Source organism: Eptatretus burgeri, chromosome 13, assembly GCF_056783735.1.
Source record: "Eptatretus burgeri isolate ZD-2024b chromosome 13, Ebu_testis_v1, whole genome shotgun sequence".
NCBI classification, from domain to species: domain Eukaryota; kingdom Metazoa; phylum Chordata; class Myxini; order Myxiniformes; family Myxinidae; genus Eptatretus; species Eptatretus burgeri.
Genome location: NC_140973.1, coordinates 48,746,709 through 48,764,302, shown reverse-complemented (window position 1 = coordinate 48,764,302; position 17,594 = coordinate 48,746,709). Strand labels below are relative to the sequence as shown.

Genomic DNA, 17,594 nt, shown 5'->3' with positions numbered 1-17,594 from the left:
ATATATATATATATATATATATATATATATATATATATATATATATATATATATATATATATATATATATATATATATATATATATATACACACACACACACACACCGGGCGTATTGGCGTGAGCCTGTAATCTGGCTACTCAGAGGCTTGGGTTGGAGGATCGCTTGAGGACGGGAGCTCTGCGCTGCGCCACACTATGGAGAGGGTGTAGGGCAGCCCGGAATCATGGCGAAACCCAATCCTTATCCCTGTGTCGTAAGAGGTGACCAGGGTTGCGTCAGGAAGGGCATCCGGCATAAAACCTGTGCCAAATCAGTATGCGGATCATAACGGATGATCCGCTGTGGCAACCCCTAATGGGAGCAGCCGAAAGACGAACAACATATTATATATATATATATATATATATATATATATATATATATATATATATATATATATATATATATATATATATATATATCTGCAAAAGTAGGAATACAGTAAGGATTATACCAGTATTATAATAGTGGTGCTTGGATTCACTTAATTTGAGCATTTGAGGGATTAATATGTTTATTTTTGATATGTTTATTATTGGTACGTTATTATTGATATGCTTGTATAATCAATAAAATATATTTTGTGCGCATGCTTTGTTTTTCATTACTGTATACCTACTTTTGCCGCCACCTGTATATACATATATATATATATATATATATATATATATATATATATATATATATATATATATATATATATATATATGTATATACACACATACACATACATATATGTATATACACACATACACATATGTATATACACACATACACATACACATATATACATATATACATACACAGTGCCTATACAGAGTCTTGACCCCGTTTCAAATTTTTCACCTTTGTTGCCATCTTGACTGGAATTAAATTAGACTTTTTCCACCTATATTTATACATCGTAACCCACAACTTCCAAGTGACAAACAAATTTCAGAACATTAATTAAAAATACAAAAGTAGAATACCTTGGTTGGAAAAGTGTTACAATGGCAATTGTAAATTAGCTCATCTGCAACAAATCATCTTCAAAATCACAAATCAAGTTAATTCGCCTCCACCTGTGTTAAATTGCAGTGATTCTGATTATTACCTCCACCACCGAAGGTGAAGGAGGTTGTGTTTTCACCCCCTTTCTGTCTGTCTGTTTGTGTATGTGAAGGATATCTCAATAAGTTGGGGATGGATCCGGATGAAATTTTGTGGGCAGGTTTGGTGTGTGACCAGGACCAACAGATTAGATTTTGGTGAAGATCCAAATCCGGATCCAGATCTGATAATTTTTTTAAGTGATTCTTCACTATTGATAGTGCTAAACCGATTTATAGCAAGATATCTCAAAGAGTTATGGACGAATTCGGACGAAACTTGGTGGACCGGTTGAGTGTGTGGCATGGAGAAATTGGTTCTAGTTTCGTGAAGATCCAAATTCATATCTGGATATGAGAATTATTTAATTTTTTAAGTGATTCTTCATTGAGAGAAAGGGCCAAAAACGATTTTGTACCGCATCGCATGATATTCCAAAAATGTATTGGGCCCGATCTTTTTCTCATGGAACAGGCATTACATGGTGGTGGTAAGCACTCTGCCGAGCGCTCTCCTAGTTTCAGAATAATATCAGGTGTTCCTATAGGCTTCCTCTCCTTGGTGGTGCATTTCACAGCAAAGACTCAAACATGAGCACCAAGGAGCTTTCACAAGAACTCCAGGATAAAGTTGTGGAAAGGCACAGATTAGGGGATGGGGATAAAAATATTTCAAAGGCATTGATTATCCCTTGGAGCACGGTCAAGACAATCAATAAGAAGTGGAAGGCGAATGGTACCACCATGACCCTGCTGAGATCAGGCTGTCCCTCCAAACCGGATGACCAAGTGAGGAGGAGACCAACCAGGGAAGCCACCAAGAGGCCAATGGCAACTTTGAAAGACCAACATGCCTTTTTGGCAAAGACTGGTCACTGCGTGCATGTAACAACAATATCCCAAGCACTCCACAAATCGAGCCTCTACGCAAGGGTGTCAAGAAGGAAACCATTACTCAAAAAAGCCCACCTCAATTCCCATTTGAGGTATGTAAAAAAAAAAAAAACACTCCAGGGATTCTGAAGCCATGTGGCAAAAGGTTTTGTGGGCTGAAGAAACCAAGATGGAACTTTTTGGCCTAAAGACAAAAAGTTAAATTTGGCACAAACCCAACACAGCACATCAACCAAAGAACACCATCCCGACTGTGAATCATCGTTGTGGCAATATAATGTTATGGGGATGTTTCTCATCAGCAGAGACTTGGGCACTTGTCAGGATGGAAGGGAAAATGGATGGAGCAAAATAGAGAAAATTCAAACCAAGCAAGTTTCCTAGCAAGTTTCAATCCGATCGGACTGGTGATCGTCCGGTTATTAATAATTTGGGGAAAAAAATGACATGATAAGGTGAGAAGGTGGAATGACATCTTCAGCTGCCATATATACACCTTTTCAACACTGAAAAAGCAGTAAAATGGCCGTAACTTGGGAACTGCTCGTCCGATCGACATCAAACCTCGAAAAGGCACATCTGCGGGGCCCCGGCAATATTCCTGGCAAATTTCAATCAGATCGGACCGGCGGTCATCAAGAAACGGCGGTCACAGACAGACACACACATTACTGGAATTATGGATAGATGATTAAAAATAAAAAAAACCTGGAATGTTGGAGAAGTGTCCACCCCCAAGTTAATTCTTGGTGGAAGCAACTTTGAGAGCAATTGCAGCTGTGAGTCTGTTGGGATAGGTCTCTCCCAACTTTGCACATCCTGATTGGGCAATATTTGCCCATTCTTCTGTAAAAAACTGTTCAAGCTCAGTCAAGTTGCGTGGGAGCGTTGATCGACAGCAATCTTCAATTCATGCTGCAGATTTTTGATTGGATTTAGGTCAGGGCTCTGACTGGGCCACTCAAAGACATTTGTCTTTTTGGTCCTTAGCCACTCCAGTGTAGCTTAAACTGTGTGCTTCGGGTTGTTGTCATGCTGAAAGGTGAACTTGTGTCCCAATTTTGGCTTTCTTGCAGAGGGCAGCAGGTTTTCCTCTTGGATTTTTCTGTATTTTGCTCCATCCATTTTCCCTTCTATCCTGACAAGTGCACCAGTCCCTGCTGATGAGACACATCCCCATAACATGATGCTGCCTCCACCATGCTTCACAGTAGGGATGGTGTTCTTTGGGTGATGTGCTGTGTTGGATTTGCACCAAATGTAGCATTTTGCATTTTGGCCAGAAGTTCCATCTTGGTTTCATCAGCCCATAAAAAATTTTGCCACATGGCTTCAGAATTTGCAGAGTGGTTTTTTGCGTACCTCAAATGGGACTCAAGGTGGGCTTTTTGAGTAATGGCTTCCTTCTTGGCACCCTTCAGACTTGTGGAGTGTTTGGGATATTGTTACCACATGAACACAGTGACCAGTCTTTGCCATAAAGGCATGTAGCTCTTTCAATGTTGCCAGTGGCCTCTTGGTAGCCTCTCTGATCAGTCTCCTCCTTGCTCAGTCATCCAATTTGAAGGGACGGCCTGATCTGGGAAGGGGTCTTGGTGGTACCATATGCCTTCCACTCCTGAATGATTGCAGTGGCTGTGCTCCAAGGGATATTCCTGGCCTTTGAAATATTTTTATACCCATTCCCTGATCTGTACCTTTCCACAAATTTATCCAGGAGGTCTTTTGAAAGCTACTGCTGTTCATGGTTGAGTCTTTGATGTGAAATGCACTACCCAGCAGAATAAACCTACAGGAACAGCTTATTTTATTCTGAAATAATCAGAATCACTACAATTTAACGCAGGTGGAGGCCAATTAATGAGCTGTGCGATTTTGAAGGTGATTGGTTACACCTGAGCTAATTTACAATTGCAATAATAAAGTGGCTGGACATTTATCCAACCAAGATGTTCTAGTTTTGTATTTTTAAATAATTTTTTGAAATTTGTAAAATTTGTTTTTCACTTGGAAGTTATACGTTACGATGTGTGAATAAAGACGGAAAAAGACTGATTTGATGCAATTTAATTCCAGGACAAAATATTGCAGCAATATCTTTGAGTGTCATTGGGGATGTAAAATGAAGTAAAACAAGTGAAAAGGATATTTTATAACATGTACTTGTTGTTTGGATGCTGCTTCCATGTACTTTTGTTATTATTTTTTCTATTGCTTTGAGAAGTATTACTACATTTTGTTTTTGTGTGCTCCTCCAGTGTCCTTATAAAGGGTTCCTTGTCATAGAATAATATATGTTACCGATGGACCCGTTACATTAAAGCTTGAGGTCCCACTTCTTCTTCCTCAAACCCAGAAGCACCAGCTTTTAACCCTTTGAGGACCACGAGCATCTTGAAAATTATTTTCAGATACAAGTCCAATTTTATTATGAGTTTGGCAAACTTTCAATTTTTTTAAATTAAAATTCAAGAGTATGCATGATGAAAATACAAGTTTTTCTAATCAACAACAATAAAAAAAAAAACATTATGGAAATGACAAGAGCTATTACCCAGTGTTAGCTACAATGTTTGCCACAAACATACAGTAATATAAAATTGCAGGGAAAATATCAGAAATATACCACATCAATGTTTAGGGAGACATGTGTCCCTTGTTCCTTAAAGGGAAGAGGCAAGTTTGTAATTAAACTAACAAAATTTTGCTCCAAGTGAATGGATTATGAGCTTCCCAACCAAGTATATTGATTATTATTTTTCCAACAGTTCCATTTGTATGATTCTAGGACAACAGAAACTCTTTATAATAAAGTGTTAGATGGAGAAAATAGGCTTCGGTAACAGCACAGAGATGCTTTAAGTACAAAGATGGCTCGACAATAAGGATAAAGTTTTGTTCTCCTGACCGATTCAAAGCTGAGGAGTGGAAACTCCCAGTAAGAAGCAAGCAGGTGGCAAATTGTGGACACATTCTGCCTTCTTGTGACAGAAGAAACAACATGTTTTGGCTCAGTTCACAATTCTCAAAACAAGTTCTTCATTGTTTACAATTTTGTTTTGAAAGGGAGTAAACTTGAATGACAGGTTAATTACCAGATGGATAAATATAACAATAAAAATTAAAAGAATTAAAAACAAAAGAAAAGATCTCCACCCTTCTGAATAGCCCAAGGAAGGATCCTCTGCCCCCTCCACCCCCCCACCCCCACAAAGCCCTGAAAGAAACTCAAAGCTGTGCAGTGATCGTCAAAACATTGCTCACACCATGTACGCCCACAATTCGGATAATATTTGTCGGCAAAAATGCCACTGTGGTTGTCACATAGACCTTCAGGAAATATTGTTTGTGGTGGAATCGGTGACAGCAAAAGGGCAGAGCTCTCACCTATCCACACAAAGCTTACTATTCAAGACAAGAGACCTGTTTAGAGAACTTTTCAAGAGCTGATTAAGCGCTTTGTATAGTTTGTGAAAAGTCAAATCTAAAAGGAAATTTAAAATAAAACTGCTCTGGAAAGATTTTTTTGTGAAAAATTCCAAAGTACATATAGTTCAAAAAGTGCGTATTTACATCTGTAAAAGCTAAAAATTAAAAAATACATCACGAGAGATCATTGGCTGGATGTCAAAAGTGGAGTGTTTGGGATATTGTTACCACAACATGGCATTACATTATACAAGGATAATCCACAAGGAAAGGTCCTCTGCTCATCCTGCCTATTGTCCTTCAAACATCTCACAAAATTCCGACAAACAGCAGATTAAGTTTTCTGGAATTATTAAGTTTTCCAAAAATAGAACATAGAAACCTCAATCTCACCTCTTTGGGAGCACGTCTCACTGTAAACTCGGTTGTTGTGCTGGAGAACCTGTGGAAACGTGTCATTCATCAATCTCTCCATGAAGCAATATGTTTCAAACATTCAAAAAAAATGTATTGCAATCAATTTAACTGAGAAATATGATGAAGCGGAAAAAAACCTGCAATAAAAACATTGCATACAAAGTCACAGAATCATAGAGGAGCGACAACAGAATGGATCAGGATGCAACGGAACAGAAATAACAGTGGAAAAAGAGATGGGGGAAACGCCAACAGCAAGGTCAGGGGACAAAACAGATGGAGACAGACAAACAAGGGATGTAGGTAAGAATGAGGGGTTGCGGAGGGCACAAGGGGTGGACAATATGGATACAGAAGTAAACTATCAGGAATGAAAACCTGGAAATTTGGAATAAGGTGGGCTTGGAGGTGGGGGAGATTAACAGGGGTATAAAAGATCATGGCTTTGGATGGGGGATGTTCTGAGATGGTGGTGAACAGCTGTCTTTAAGACATGGAAGGAAGAATATTATTGAAGAGAATGTGGAAGTTCGTTCCACGGGTGGAAAAAAAAAAAGAGGAACGAGTGAGTTTTGGTGAGAACAACACAGTTTTGACAAAGTTGCTGTAAGATGGGGAAGACATAGTTGCTTCAAGAGAATTTGAGGATTAATAAGTAATCCACCACCCCTTTCAATACATGTAATGTGGGAGGTCATCCCTGTACCAGTGGTAGATGCATGGGTCATAGTGCTTATAAAACTTCAATGTCCTGAAATTTACCCTATATTTTCACCGACGATTCACGAAACCAGTACGGCAGTTGAATGGTTGCAAAGCTTTGGAGTTCCTTGCATGTATGTCATGTACAAATGCCTCACTATGGAACCACTTGAACTGAATGGGATATGGCAAGAAGCTCGATTGTGTGTAGCTCTGTGGAACTCATGAGAATATGAATAGATTATACAGTGGGGGGCAAAAGTACGAGTTCAATCATAAATTGATTGAGACATGAGAATAAAATGATCCCTTCCGGTTCCGGTTCTTGAGCCACGGTGGTGGTTCCTCTTTCGAGTCTCTGTCGACTTTCTCAAAGATAAGTTTTCCTGTCGTTTTTACGATTATTTTTGTTATCTCTGCATTTACTGTGTGTTTATCGTTGACCCTAGTGTTCAAACTTGTGCTAATTGGTGAGTATTGGTCGTCTTTTCATGATTGGGTTTGCTTGAGGCCTACCCTTCTTCCTGCCTGTGTGCATGATCCATTTGTTGTATTTTCTCCTTATCACCTTCAGTTTTTCCCCCACTATCCCTCCATCACTTCCTCAATTCCTCCAAACTATACACTCTGTTTCATGGCATAAAATATATATATTTATTTTTTTTAAAGAATCTTTTCCCTTCCCACACTTCCCTCCCATAACTACACAACTTCCTCTACAAACTCTTCCTCTTCCTTCTTCTTTGCCTTCCACATTTCCAATCACACTTTGATCATGAAGGTATCACCACTCACCTTCATTATTTTTTTTCTTCAAACTCTTCTATTACTCTGCCCCCCCCCTCTTCCCTAACCTTCAAAAAAAAAACAACAACAACAAAAGTCTCTTGAAATGTTTTGACTCCCTCTCCCTGCCGTGCTCTTCTTCTTCTTCTTTTTCTTCAAACACCCAAGTTATTTTCGACCTTTCTTTCATCCTGTGTCGAAAAATTCCACCTGTTGCAATACTTCCTTCTTTGATTCTCTCAATTCTTCTGAACTCCATCCATCCTCCAATGTGTTTTAACGAATCTCTGACCAACAAATTTTTTAAATCCCATTTTGCAATGTATGTTCATCTTCCATTCATTACTTTTTTCCACCTTCAGTGCAAATTCATCCCAACTCCTTAAATATACCTTAAAATGTTATTGCTATCAATTGAACTGAGAAATATGATGCAGCGAAAGAAAAACTGCAACAAAAACAAAATTGCAAACAAAGTCACAGGCTCATACTCCTCCACTGTTATACCCCCTCCTGACTCCTCCCATCTTGCCCCTCATCCTACCTCCTCGCTTCATTCCTCTCCATCACCCACTGTTTTAAAAACAGCTTCCCCTCTGGTAACCCAAACTGTGTTTTTCAAACATCCGTGGCCTCTGTTTCAACCTAAAGAGGCTGTCACACCTTGACGATTTAGCCAGCGTATGTCGATTTATGAAAAAAAATTGGCTAAAACGCCGGCACACGTCGAATACGTTATGGGGAAGTTGTGTGTACGTTAAGAGCACGCTGAAAAACACTGCCATACGTCGTAGTACGCTGGCTTTAATCTTTGTACTTTGCAATTGTCCACAAATTTTAGCATGCTTGAAATTTTACGACGTATGCCAGCGGATGACTCACACGTTCTGCATATGCTGGGAATAAGTTGTAGGCACGTTATGCGATTGTTGACACACGTTACTTGTAAGTTACTCATAAGTCGAAACACGTCGAGGTAATGATTAGCGTACCCGAAACTTATTTATAACCGATGAGTAACGTGTTGTAGGCACGTTACACGATCGTTGACACACGTCGAGGCACGTTATGAGATCGTTGGCACACGTCGACACACGTTACTTGTAAGTTACACATAAGTCAAAACACGTCTAGGTAATGCTTAGCGTACCCAAAACTTATTTCTAACCTATGAGTAACGTACCTCCAACGCATGTTGACGTATGTAGACGTATTTGATTGACGTCTTCCGGATGACCACATAACTTACTGAACGTGTTTTAAATTTACAGCTGCAGTATAATGGCGTATTGGCAGCGTTTAAAAAAACAAAAAACAACAATAACTTCCGATATTTCGTCACATGCCGTTATGTCACGTCCGATTGCCTCTTCAGTTTGCTCGTCTTATTCTTAGTTCCCCCTCTGTGAATATTTTCTGTTTGAGGATATCGTCACGTCGACGGCGAAACTTAAAAGCAAATGTCCGAATATATTTTAAAATTCGTGATAGACTTAAAAAAATTAAAAAAAATAACACACACAACAACAACAACAACTTCAGATATTTTGTCACGTGCCTTCACGGATCCAAGGAGAAAAAAAAGAAAATGAGTTTCGGGTATGCTAAACATTACCTCGACGTGTTTTGACTTATGAGTAACTTACAAGGAACTTGTGTCGACGTGTGTCAACGATCGCATATCGTGCCTACAACTTATTCCCAGCGTAGCGGAACGTGTGAGCCATACGGCGAGTACGTCATAAAATTTTCAGCATGCTTGAAATTTCACGACGTACAAGGCGTATTACGACGTATGGCAGTGTTTTTCAGCGTGCTCTTAACGTATACACAACTTACCCATAACGCATTTGACGTGTGCCAGCGTTTTAGACAAATTTTTCAGAGGTCGGCATACACTGGCTAAATCGTCAAGGTGTGACTGCGATATTGACACTTACACTTCTCAGGCGGTTATGATTTAAATCGGCGTGCGGCAGGTTTTTAATAGGCTACGCCACGTGATCGTCAGCGATACGTGCAGCGCGCTATGCATACGTTAGACTATCATTGGGCATAGGTTGTGAACGCCGACAACACGCTAATGATTCGTTGGTCTCAGTTATCTATAAGTTATCGAAACGTTCTGTGTACATTACTAATATGTTATGCATACGTCCAACTCGTTATGAATACGTCCAAAACTTAAAAAAAATATCAAAATTTCAGCGTACGCCAACGTTTTACATACATTTTTATACGTTGCCATTGCTGGCTTAAATGTCAAGGTGTGACAGGGCCCTAACAAGCATCTCACTCTCTCATTCAGTGCACTCCTCAATATCTCAAACATGCTATCTCTTTCCGCTCATCACACCTCCCCCTCTTCCCACCCACCCCAAATCTTGTTCCTCCAACCGCCCACTCCCAGCTTTACCATACCTCCACCCAGTCTAATCCTTCTCCTCTCCCCACCCCTCCCTTCTCCCTCCTCCCCCATGACTGTGCCTGTTCTCATCGTCTGTCACCTCTCAACACTACATCTATAAGGCAAACATCACTCTCTTTCCCCCCAAGCTTCCCCCTCACCTTTCTCAAAAGCTCCCCCACACCATTCTCCCTCCTCCCCTTCAAATCTCCCCCTCTCAAAGCTGCCCCTCCCCCACCCTCTCTCTTCCGGCTCATTCCTCCACCTCCTCCAATGTCCTACTTCCCTTTTACCCCTCTGTTATTACTCCCCATTGTGCCTCATCCCTTCATCACCGAGCCCCCCCTCCCCATCTGACCATCTCCCATAGCTCTTCTGCAATCTCCTACACACCGTCAACAACTCTCCCAACCTCAACCTCTCCTCCCTCACCCCTCCACTACCTTACCCTACCCTCCTCTGCTCTGCTCACAAAGCCTCCACCCCTCCCTCTTCCTTAACAGTGTGGACCTCAAACACCTGAGACCTTCGCTCTGGCCTGACTGATCTTTCCATACAGGTTGCCACTGACAACCAGACATAATCTGTTTAACAGAAACATTCCTCCTTCAAGACATCTCTGACTCCTTAGTTTCTCTCCCTGGTTACTCCATCCTCCAGTATGATAGACCTGAGCCTCATCCTGGTGGTGGAGTTGCTCTCTTTATCAAAACCTCTATTCCTCACTCTCTGTGCACTCCCCTCACTCTTCCACATCCCCAGGAATACCTCTGGCTCTGGCTTCCACTCCACTCTCACCTCTTGTTTATATGTGTGTTATACCGTCCACCAAACAGTGATGACTATTTATATCTTGCTCACTAAAAGCATGGACCAACTTCTATCCACTCATCCAAACTCTCCCTTCCTCATATGTGGTGACTTCAATTGCCATCATGCCAGTTGGCTGGGTGTGCCATGGCACTTCTGCAAAGGATGGCTGTGACTTATTGGTATTGACAAAATCTGTCAACTTTCCGACCCGAGACTCAGCCAACGGTACAGCATCTCTTCTGGATTTCATTTTGACAAATTTCCCAGAAAATGTCTGCTGGTCTTCTTTTGCTCCAATAGGTTCATCTGACCATGTTTGTTAAAGTGATCATCTCTCTGGCCATTGTTAATGAACCACCTCAATGCCGACCAGTCTGGCATTTCACTAAAGCCGACTGTAGGAGACTTCAAGCAGCCATAAAACTTCTAAACTGGTTTCCCATGTCTACTCTCTCCAACATCAACTCATCCTGGGGATTCTTTCAAAGAATATTCTCTCTCTTTCTCTCTTTCTCTCTTTCTCTCTTTCTGTCTTTCTGTCTCTCTTTCTTTGGTTGTCCTTCCCTTCCTCCCACCCATGGTACACTGAAGCTTGTGGCAAGGCAGTTGTCCGAATACAACTTGAAACATCTATAATCAAAGGTTTTTTTTTTTACTCATTCGTTGAAATTCCCCCAAAACAAGGGTTAAAGCTACACAAGGATTTTGGGTTGTATACAATACGTACTGCAGTGGGTAGTCACACAGACTCCGATATGCTGATGCCGATAAACGAAAAATTGCCGATATTGGCAAGGTGTCTGTGTCTGTGTCTCTCTCCCCACCCCCTCCCCCCTTTAATAATCCCGCCAGTAAAGTGACGGGTGGTATTTTCTTGCTAGTCCATATTACAGGGTGTTTCAAAAAGATTGATACAACTTTGACTTCCTGCCATTTCTTTGTTTTTTGATCTATACCATTTTCCTTTTCAGGATTTGGTGGTGTTATCATGGTATTTGTTCCCTGCGATTTCTAGCTCCCTTTCTCAACTATGCCATTGACAGTGAAATAAAAGACAAAATGTGGTGGCTCTGTGGTATGAGACTAAATCATATGTCGACACCCGCCAGAGGTTCTGCTGTGAATACGACCTCGGAACACGTGATGGACCCCCCAAGTTGTGCCATTCAACATATTCAACTTCATATGTGCAATTGTCTCAGTGACAGGATTGATACCAACCACCCTGCCACACTGGATGATCTGAAGCAGGAGGTGTCAGACCACCTGCAGGCAGTACCACATGAGACTTACAGGAAAGTTGGACAGAACTTTGGAGTCAGGATCAATGCCTGACTGAACCGCAGATTGCCATATACAGAGAATGTCAATGACAAGGATTTTGAGTACATGCCAATTTCAGACCTTGGGCTCTCACTAACTCGAGCAGTGACTTAGTGCAATAGCAATCAGTGATAGAGAAATAACGTGTCATAACCTTTCAATAAATGTTTGGTTCACATTTCTGAGGTTTCTGTTTCTTTGTAAATAAACATTTAAAGTTGCATCACTCTTTTTGAAACACCCTGTATTTAAAAGACTATTTGAGGAGTGTCTGTACGTTTGTCATTTACGGACAAAATACTGTCAGTGGTAGGAAGTCATTGAACATTTTCATTCACAAATGGTGTGCAATGATATGTGTGACTTACAGTACATCATTTTAAAGTATTGCATGTTTACATTTACAGTCAGACCTCTATATCAGGCACCCTGGCCACCAAACATTTTGAGAACACATTTTTGTCAATCCATAAATTCCTTTATTCATGATTCTTGGAGCTGGAAATTAACCAGAAATGAAAAAAAAATTGCTTGGTTCCAAGAAGGTGAACACAGATGCTAGGCCATATGTTCAAAAATCCTCAAAATATAGATGAAATTGCCAAAAACAATTTTCAAAAATACGAAAAGAAACAATTTTCTTATTCCCTGTCTTTTTGCACCGCTCAGGTGGTGAAATAAAATGCTTAGGGATGCTAAGGGGGGAAAGGGGTGGAGACACTCAGCTGGGTGAATGAGGCTTACTTGGACCCTCCCCTTGGAACAGTCAGGGAAGGAAGTGAGGAGAGAGAAGTTAAGATTTTTGGAAACTGGATTTATGCTTCACAGCAGTGTTTTGTCCACCCAGTAAGGCATACCTTCTTCATCATCTTTCAAAAGCATGGAAATTGACATTCTGTACTGCACTTTTCATCGGGTCAAGAATTGAATCCAGATCAGATATAGAATTGCTATCTTTCTTGAAGCCTATTATGAAAGCCGTTACTAATCTAAATTCAAAGTATCAAAAAGGGAAGATGCTAACTTAACCTGCTGATAACTCAAATTGGTTCTGTATTTAAAAGATGTGCTAAGTAGCAGCAGCTACAATAATAACAGAAAAAAACTTTGTTTTTTTTTCAACATCTGCTTATAAGTTCCAGATCCACTCCTCAACATTTGTCTTCAACTTAGAATCATAAATTACAAGTATTGGCACTGTCTTGCAACCCATTAAAATGTAAATAATTTTTTTATTTCACAACTTTTGTTGTATTTATATTAAAAACAATAAAAAGAGAAATCAGAGATTGCAGACTCTCGCAGGACTACTTTTGTGGTGTATTTTGTTTGGTGTTTGTGTACTGGTGTCAGGTCAGGTCAGGTATGGGACGAGTCCCTGCATCCACTTTGCGATGGTACTCCAGGACCCTTCTTCTGGCCACCCCCACCCCCCCCGGCAGAAGTCTGGCCCATCCCCATCTCCTTGATATGCTGATCAAACTGCTGCAACCACAAGGCACATGGTTGGCCCATTGGCCAACTAGGCTCTCTCGCTAAGAGTCTGGTGAGCAGGAACAGAGTCAGGAAAACGAGCCACATCTCTATACAGCCGTGAATGACACTCAAGGACTATGCAGGTAACAAATCTCATCCGAGTCTCTCTCAGCAACCGCTCATTGGACACAAAGTCCAACCAGCGATAGCCAAGCATTCTCCGAAGAGACCTGGTACCAAAGGAATTAAGTCTCCATCTCAGATCCCTGGTCAGAGTCCAAGTCTCACTTCCGTAGAGCAAGACTGGAAGCACCAACGACCTGAAGACTCGGACTTTCTTCTTCCTGCACAGGTACCAACAGTGTCACACCCCATGATCCAGTGAATCCAGGACTCCCCAGGCACGACCCAGACATCTACTGACCTCTTGTTCACAGCCAGCAGATACATGAATATCACTGCCAAGGTAAATTAATCTCCCCGTGATCTCAACATCCTCATCACAAATAGCTACAGACAAGATAGCAGCATCCAAGATGTCATTGAAAGCCTGGATCTTAGTTTTGAACCAGGAAACCTGTAATCCCAACGGCTCCGACTCATCATTCCGCATCACGAGGGCCCCCAAATGGATATCCAGAGTCTCCACAAAGATGACTGCATCATCTGCAAAATCAAGGTCAGAGATCTTGACATTCCCAAACGATGCACCGCAGCTTGATCTCTCCGACATCCTCCCCAAAACCCAGTCCATGCAAGCGCTGAAAAGTGTGGGGGCTAGTACACACCCCTGATGAACTCCAGTAACAACTGGAAATAAGTCAGAGATGGGATCACCAAATCTCACAGCACTCTCAGTAACAGAGTACAGTTCAAACTTCAGATTGATCAGTTTTGGTAGCACCCCATAAAGACCAGAAATCTCCAGAGGACATCCTGATTCACTGAATTGAACACTTTGTGAGATCAACATCGGCTGCAGGCAGACCCTGCTGAAAATCTCGTCTGCATTCGGTGAGGGCCTGAAGAGCAAGGATACGGTCAATCGTTGACCTCTTACAAGTAGAGCCAGACTGCTCTGAGTGCTGGTGCTCAGGCAGATGGTGGCGAACCCTATCAAGAATTATCCGAGCAACGACCTTGCCCGGCACTGAGAACAGTGGCACCCCTCGGTAGTTGTTGCAGTCCTGGCGATCACCCTTCCCTTTCCAAAGAGGGACAACATTGTCCCTCTTCCAGTTGATTGGGATGATGCCCGTGTTCCAGGCAGAGCACAGAACTGCATGTAACAACGCGAGTACAACATTCCACCAGCCTTGAGAAGTTCAGCATGGATGCCACAAATACCAGGAGCTTTACCCCATTTCAACCAGTTCACCAGTCTGTGTTTCCACAAACGAAGGTGGTTCATAGTTCATAGTTCATTGGAGGGTCAGCAATAAGGATAGTACCACCCCTCGTATCCAAATCAAAGACGAGTGGATCAGCCTGGTCCAGCCACTCAAAGTAACCAGCCCAGAGGGCCTTCACTTCGGACTCCTGTCAAGAGCCTACCACCCTCTGCTCTAACTGCAGTACACCAAGGGATGGGCTTGGATGAACACAATGCGCGAATTCCCCTGGAAGCAGGACGAGAATCCCTTGACCACAGGTGATGCTCTACCCCCTCACACATAGGCCTCCTTGTCCACCCTTAGCGCACATACAGTTTTACGCCTCAACTCCCTAAACAGTTCAGCTCTGACATTAAGCCTGGCCCAGCGACTCTGGTTAATGGTATCCAGTGTCCCTTGAGAGACAAAATTCTTCTTCGCCCTACGGTGAGTTCCAAGACATCCACTAGCAACATCAAGGAATGTGGTCTTGAAGGCATCACAACTCTTCAGCATTCTCCTAAGCACTCAGACCCCCCAAATCTCCACTCAGCTTGTTCGCAAACTCCTCAGCTACCCTCTCATCCTTGAGCTTGCCAACATCCAGCCGAGGCTGGAATGGTAGCATTCTCCCGGATTTAAGCTGCAACTTCAGAGTTGCTACCACAAGCCTGTGGTCGGTATTGAGGAACTGAACACTCCGGTAGACCCTGCACTTCTGGATAATCCTCCAGCGACCATCAACGAGTACATTGTCAATCTCCTTTGCCACACCACCAGCATTGTAATACTAAGTGAAACGATGAGCCTGTGGGCACTGAAAGCATGAATCATCCACCCTAAGTTCATGACTTATTGCAAAGTCAAGGAACTTGGTGCTTAGGAAATCAAGGAATTCTGGGTCACAGTTCCAGACCCATGGGGACCAAAACATGTCTCATAACCATCCTTATCAGTTCCAGTCGATGCAATGAAATCCCCCAAGACGAGAAGAGTATCTCGTCTGGGGCACTGATCAAACACAGACTTGAGCAGGGCATATAATGCGCCCTTCACGGTGAGATCACTCGTCTCAGTCGGAGCATATACAGAGAACAGGGAAATGACACCCAAGGAGTGACGAATCCTTAGTCTTATAATATGCTCATTGCCCGGTGTTACCTCAATCATCATTGGAATCAATTTATAGACACAGTTACAGCAACCCCTTGGACATGGTAACCATCAGAGCGACCAGACCAATAGTCGGTGTAACCACCCACCAAGATCTCACCACTATGCAGTCTCCGAACCTCAGAGAGTGCTGCAATACCGATGTTCAAACGCTTGAGCTCAGATGATGAGAGACTGGTGATCACCTTCTCTTCGGGATAGGACATTCCAGGCACCCACCCGAAGGGACCACCTCAGGTTAAACTAAAGAGACTGCCGTCTGGTGGATGACCAACACCTCAGTACCACCCCGACACACACTACCGCAATCTGACTCGGGAAGGTTACCCCGTAGCTTTCCTCCTATCATCAAAGAGTGGGGGGTCACAAAGGCTTTTCCCCAATCCTGTAATCAAGTGAGCTGCCCTTTGCAGGGCAGCTGCACAGGAGTTACTCTCACAGAGTTGGTTTTCAATTTTCTTTGCGTTTTTCTTGTGTTTTATGGAGTGAAGGGTTTTACAGTGGCCAGAATGCAAATCCTGCCACCAACCTCCTATAAAAGAAGTAACCCAACAGCAAGAGGACATCCACAGACACAGTTTGGCATGAGATATGGATGGCCGTTGACTCATAAGGAGATCCTCGCCCTTTGTCAGCTTTTGTTTTTCATCCTGCTGGGTTTCCATATCATATACCCTCCTCACCAGGAAACCTTGTGGGGGAGATGGTTTAGTCACTGACAACCCAACCCTGAAACAGGTTAGTACAGGTTTACATAGCACCTGTAGCAAGTCACAGATCTCATGTAGCCTGACCTGACTGGTGTGTCAGCAAAATTAATAAGGGAAAAAACTAGAACTGCCACTTTATAACTGCTGGCAGTAATGACCGGGTACCAAGCCATCCCGCTTTGATAGAACACTTGACCCTGACCCATGACGTTTCTTATTATTCAATTGAATTCAGAATAGGATTAAAATTAATTCAATTCAAATCAAATGGAAGACCAAATAGGTCAGTCCAGCATTGGAGTCATCAGAAGGAATCCAAACAAGCAAAAAGAAAACATGAAGTCATCATGAGGAACCTGTATAGGATTCGGGTTTCAGTTGCTTCACCTCTACCCTCAAACCCATCCAAGCACAGTCAAGTGAGCCTTGTTCAAAAAAAATAATGAAAACCAGAGACTCCTATAGAGAAGGACTGGAACTTCATGATCTCAGGGTTTGTAACTTGAGTTTGAAGGATTAACATTGCGATTTTCTGGAGGGCATGTTGTAGGATATGCTCAAAATGCAGCAGCGGGTGGTGAACACTAAATGCTTGCTTCACATGCTATGGTTGTTGAAGTTGCCTGCCATTTTGGTGGTCCACACTATATTCTACGCATTTTGCCCTGCAAAAAACTAACTGCCAATCAGCTGAAGGAACTCCTTATCGAAGCTGCATCAGCTGTAGTTGGTGCTGGCGGTACTGCGATTTCTTTGATATGTGACAATTGCAATACCAACCGCAGTGTTTACTCAAAACTTGGAGGACCAGGAAGTTGCCAAGTGCTGTCAATTCAAGAGCAATCTATGTTCTTAGTGTACGACTACGTGCACATCTTCAAAAATGTTCGCAACAACTGGATTACTGTTGATGGCAAGACACTCTCATTTGTCGTAGATGGTAATGAGTATAAAGCTT

General features: G+C 42.2%; 1 protein-coding gene across 6 annotated transcripts in view; it reads right to left on the bottom strand.

Moving 5' to 3' along the window:
* Positions 1–17,594, bottom strand: part of LOC147014431 (forkhead box protein P2-like) — a 715,070-nt gene that overhangs the window by 682,720 nt on the left and 14,756 nt on the right. For 3 of the 6 annotated variants that reach the window (XM_085852376.1, XM_085852371.1, XM_085852372.1), the window contains exon 2: positions 5,850–5,898. The exons of 2 other annotated variants lie outside the window; for them this stretch is intronic. The gene's annotated coding sequence lies outside the window, so the exon portion shown is untranslated. Of the gene's footprint in view, positions 1–5,849; positions 5,899–7,370; positions 8,155–17,594 lie in introns of those variants that run through there. One more of the 6 variants, XM_085852373.1, reaches the window with a different exon arrangement.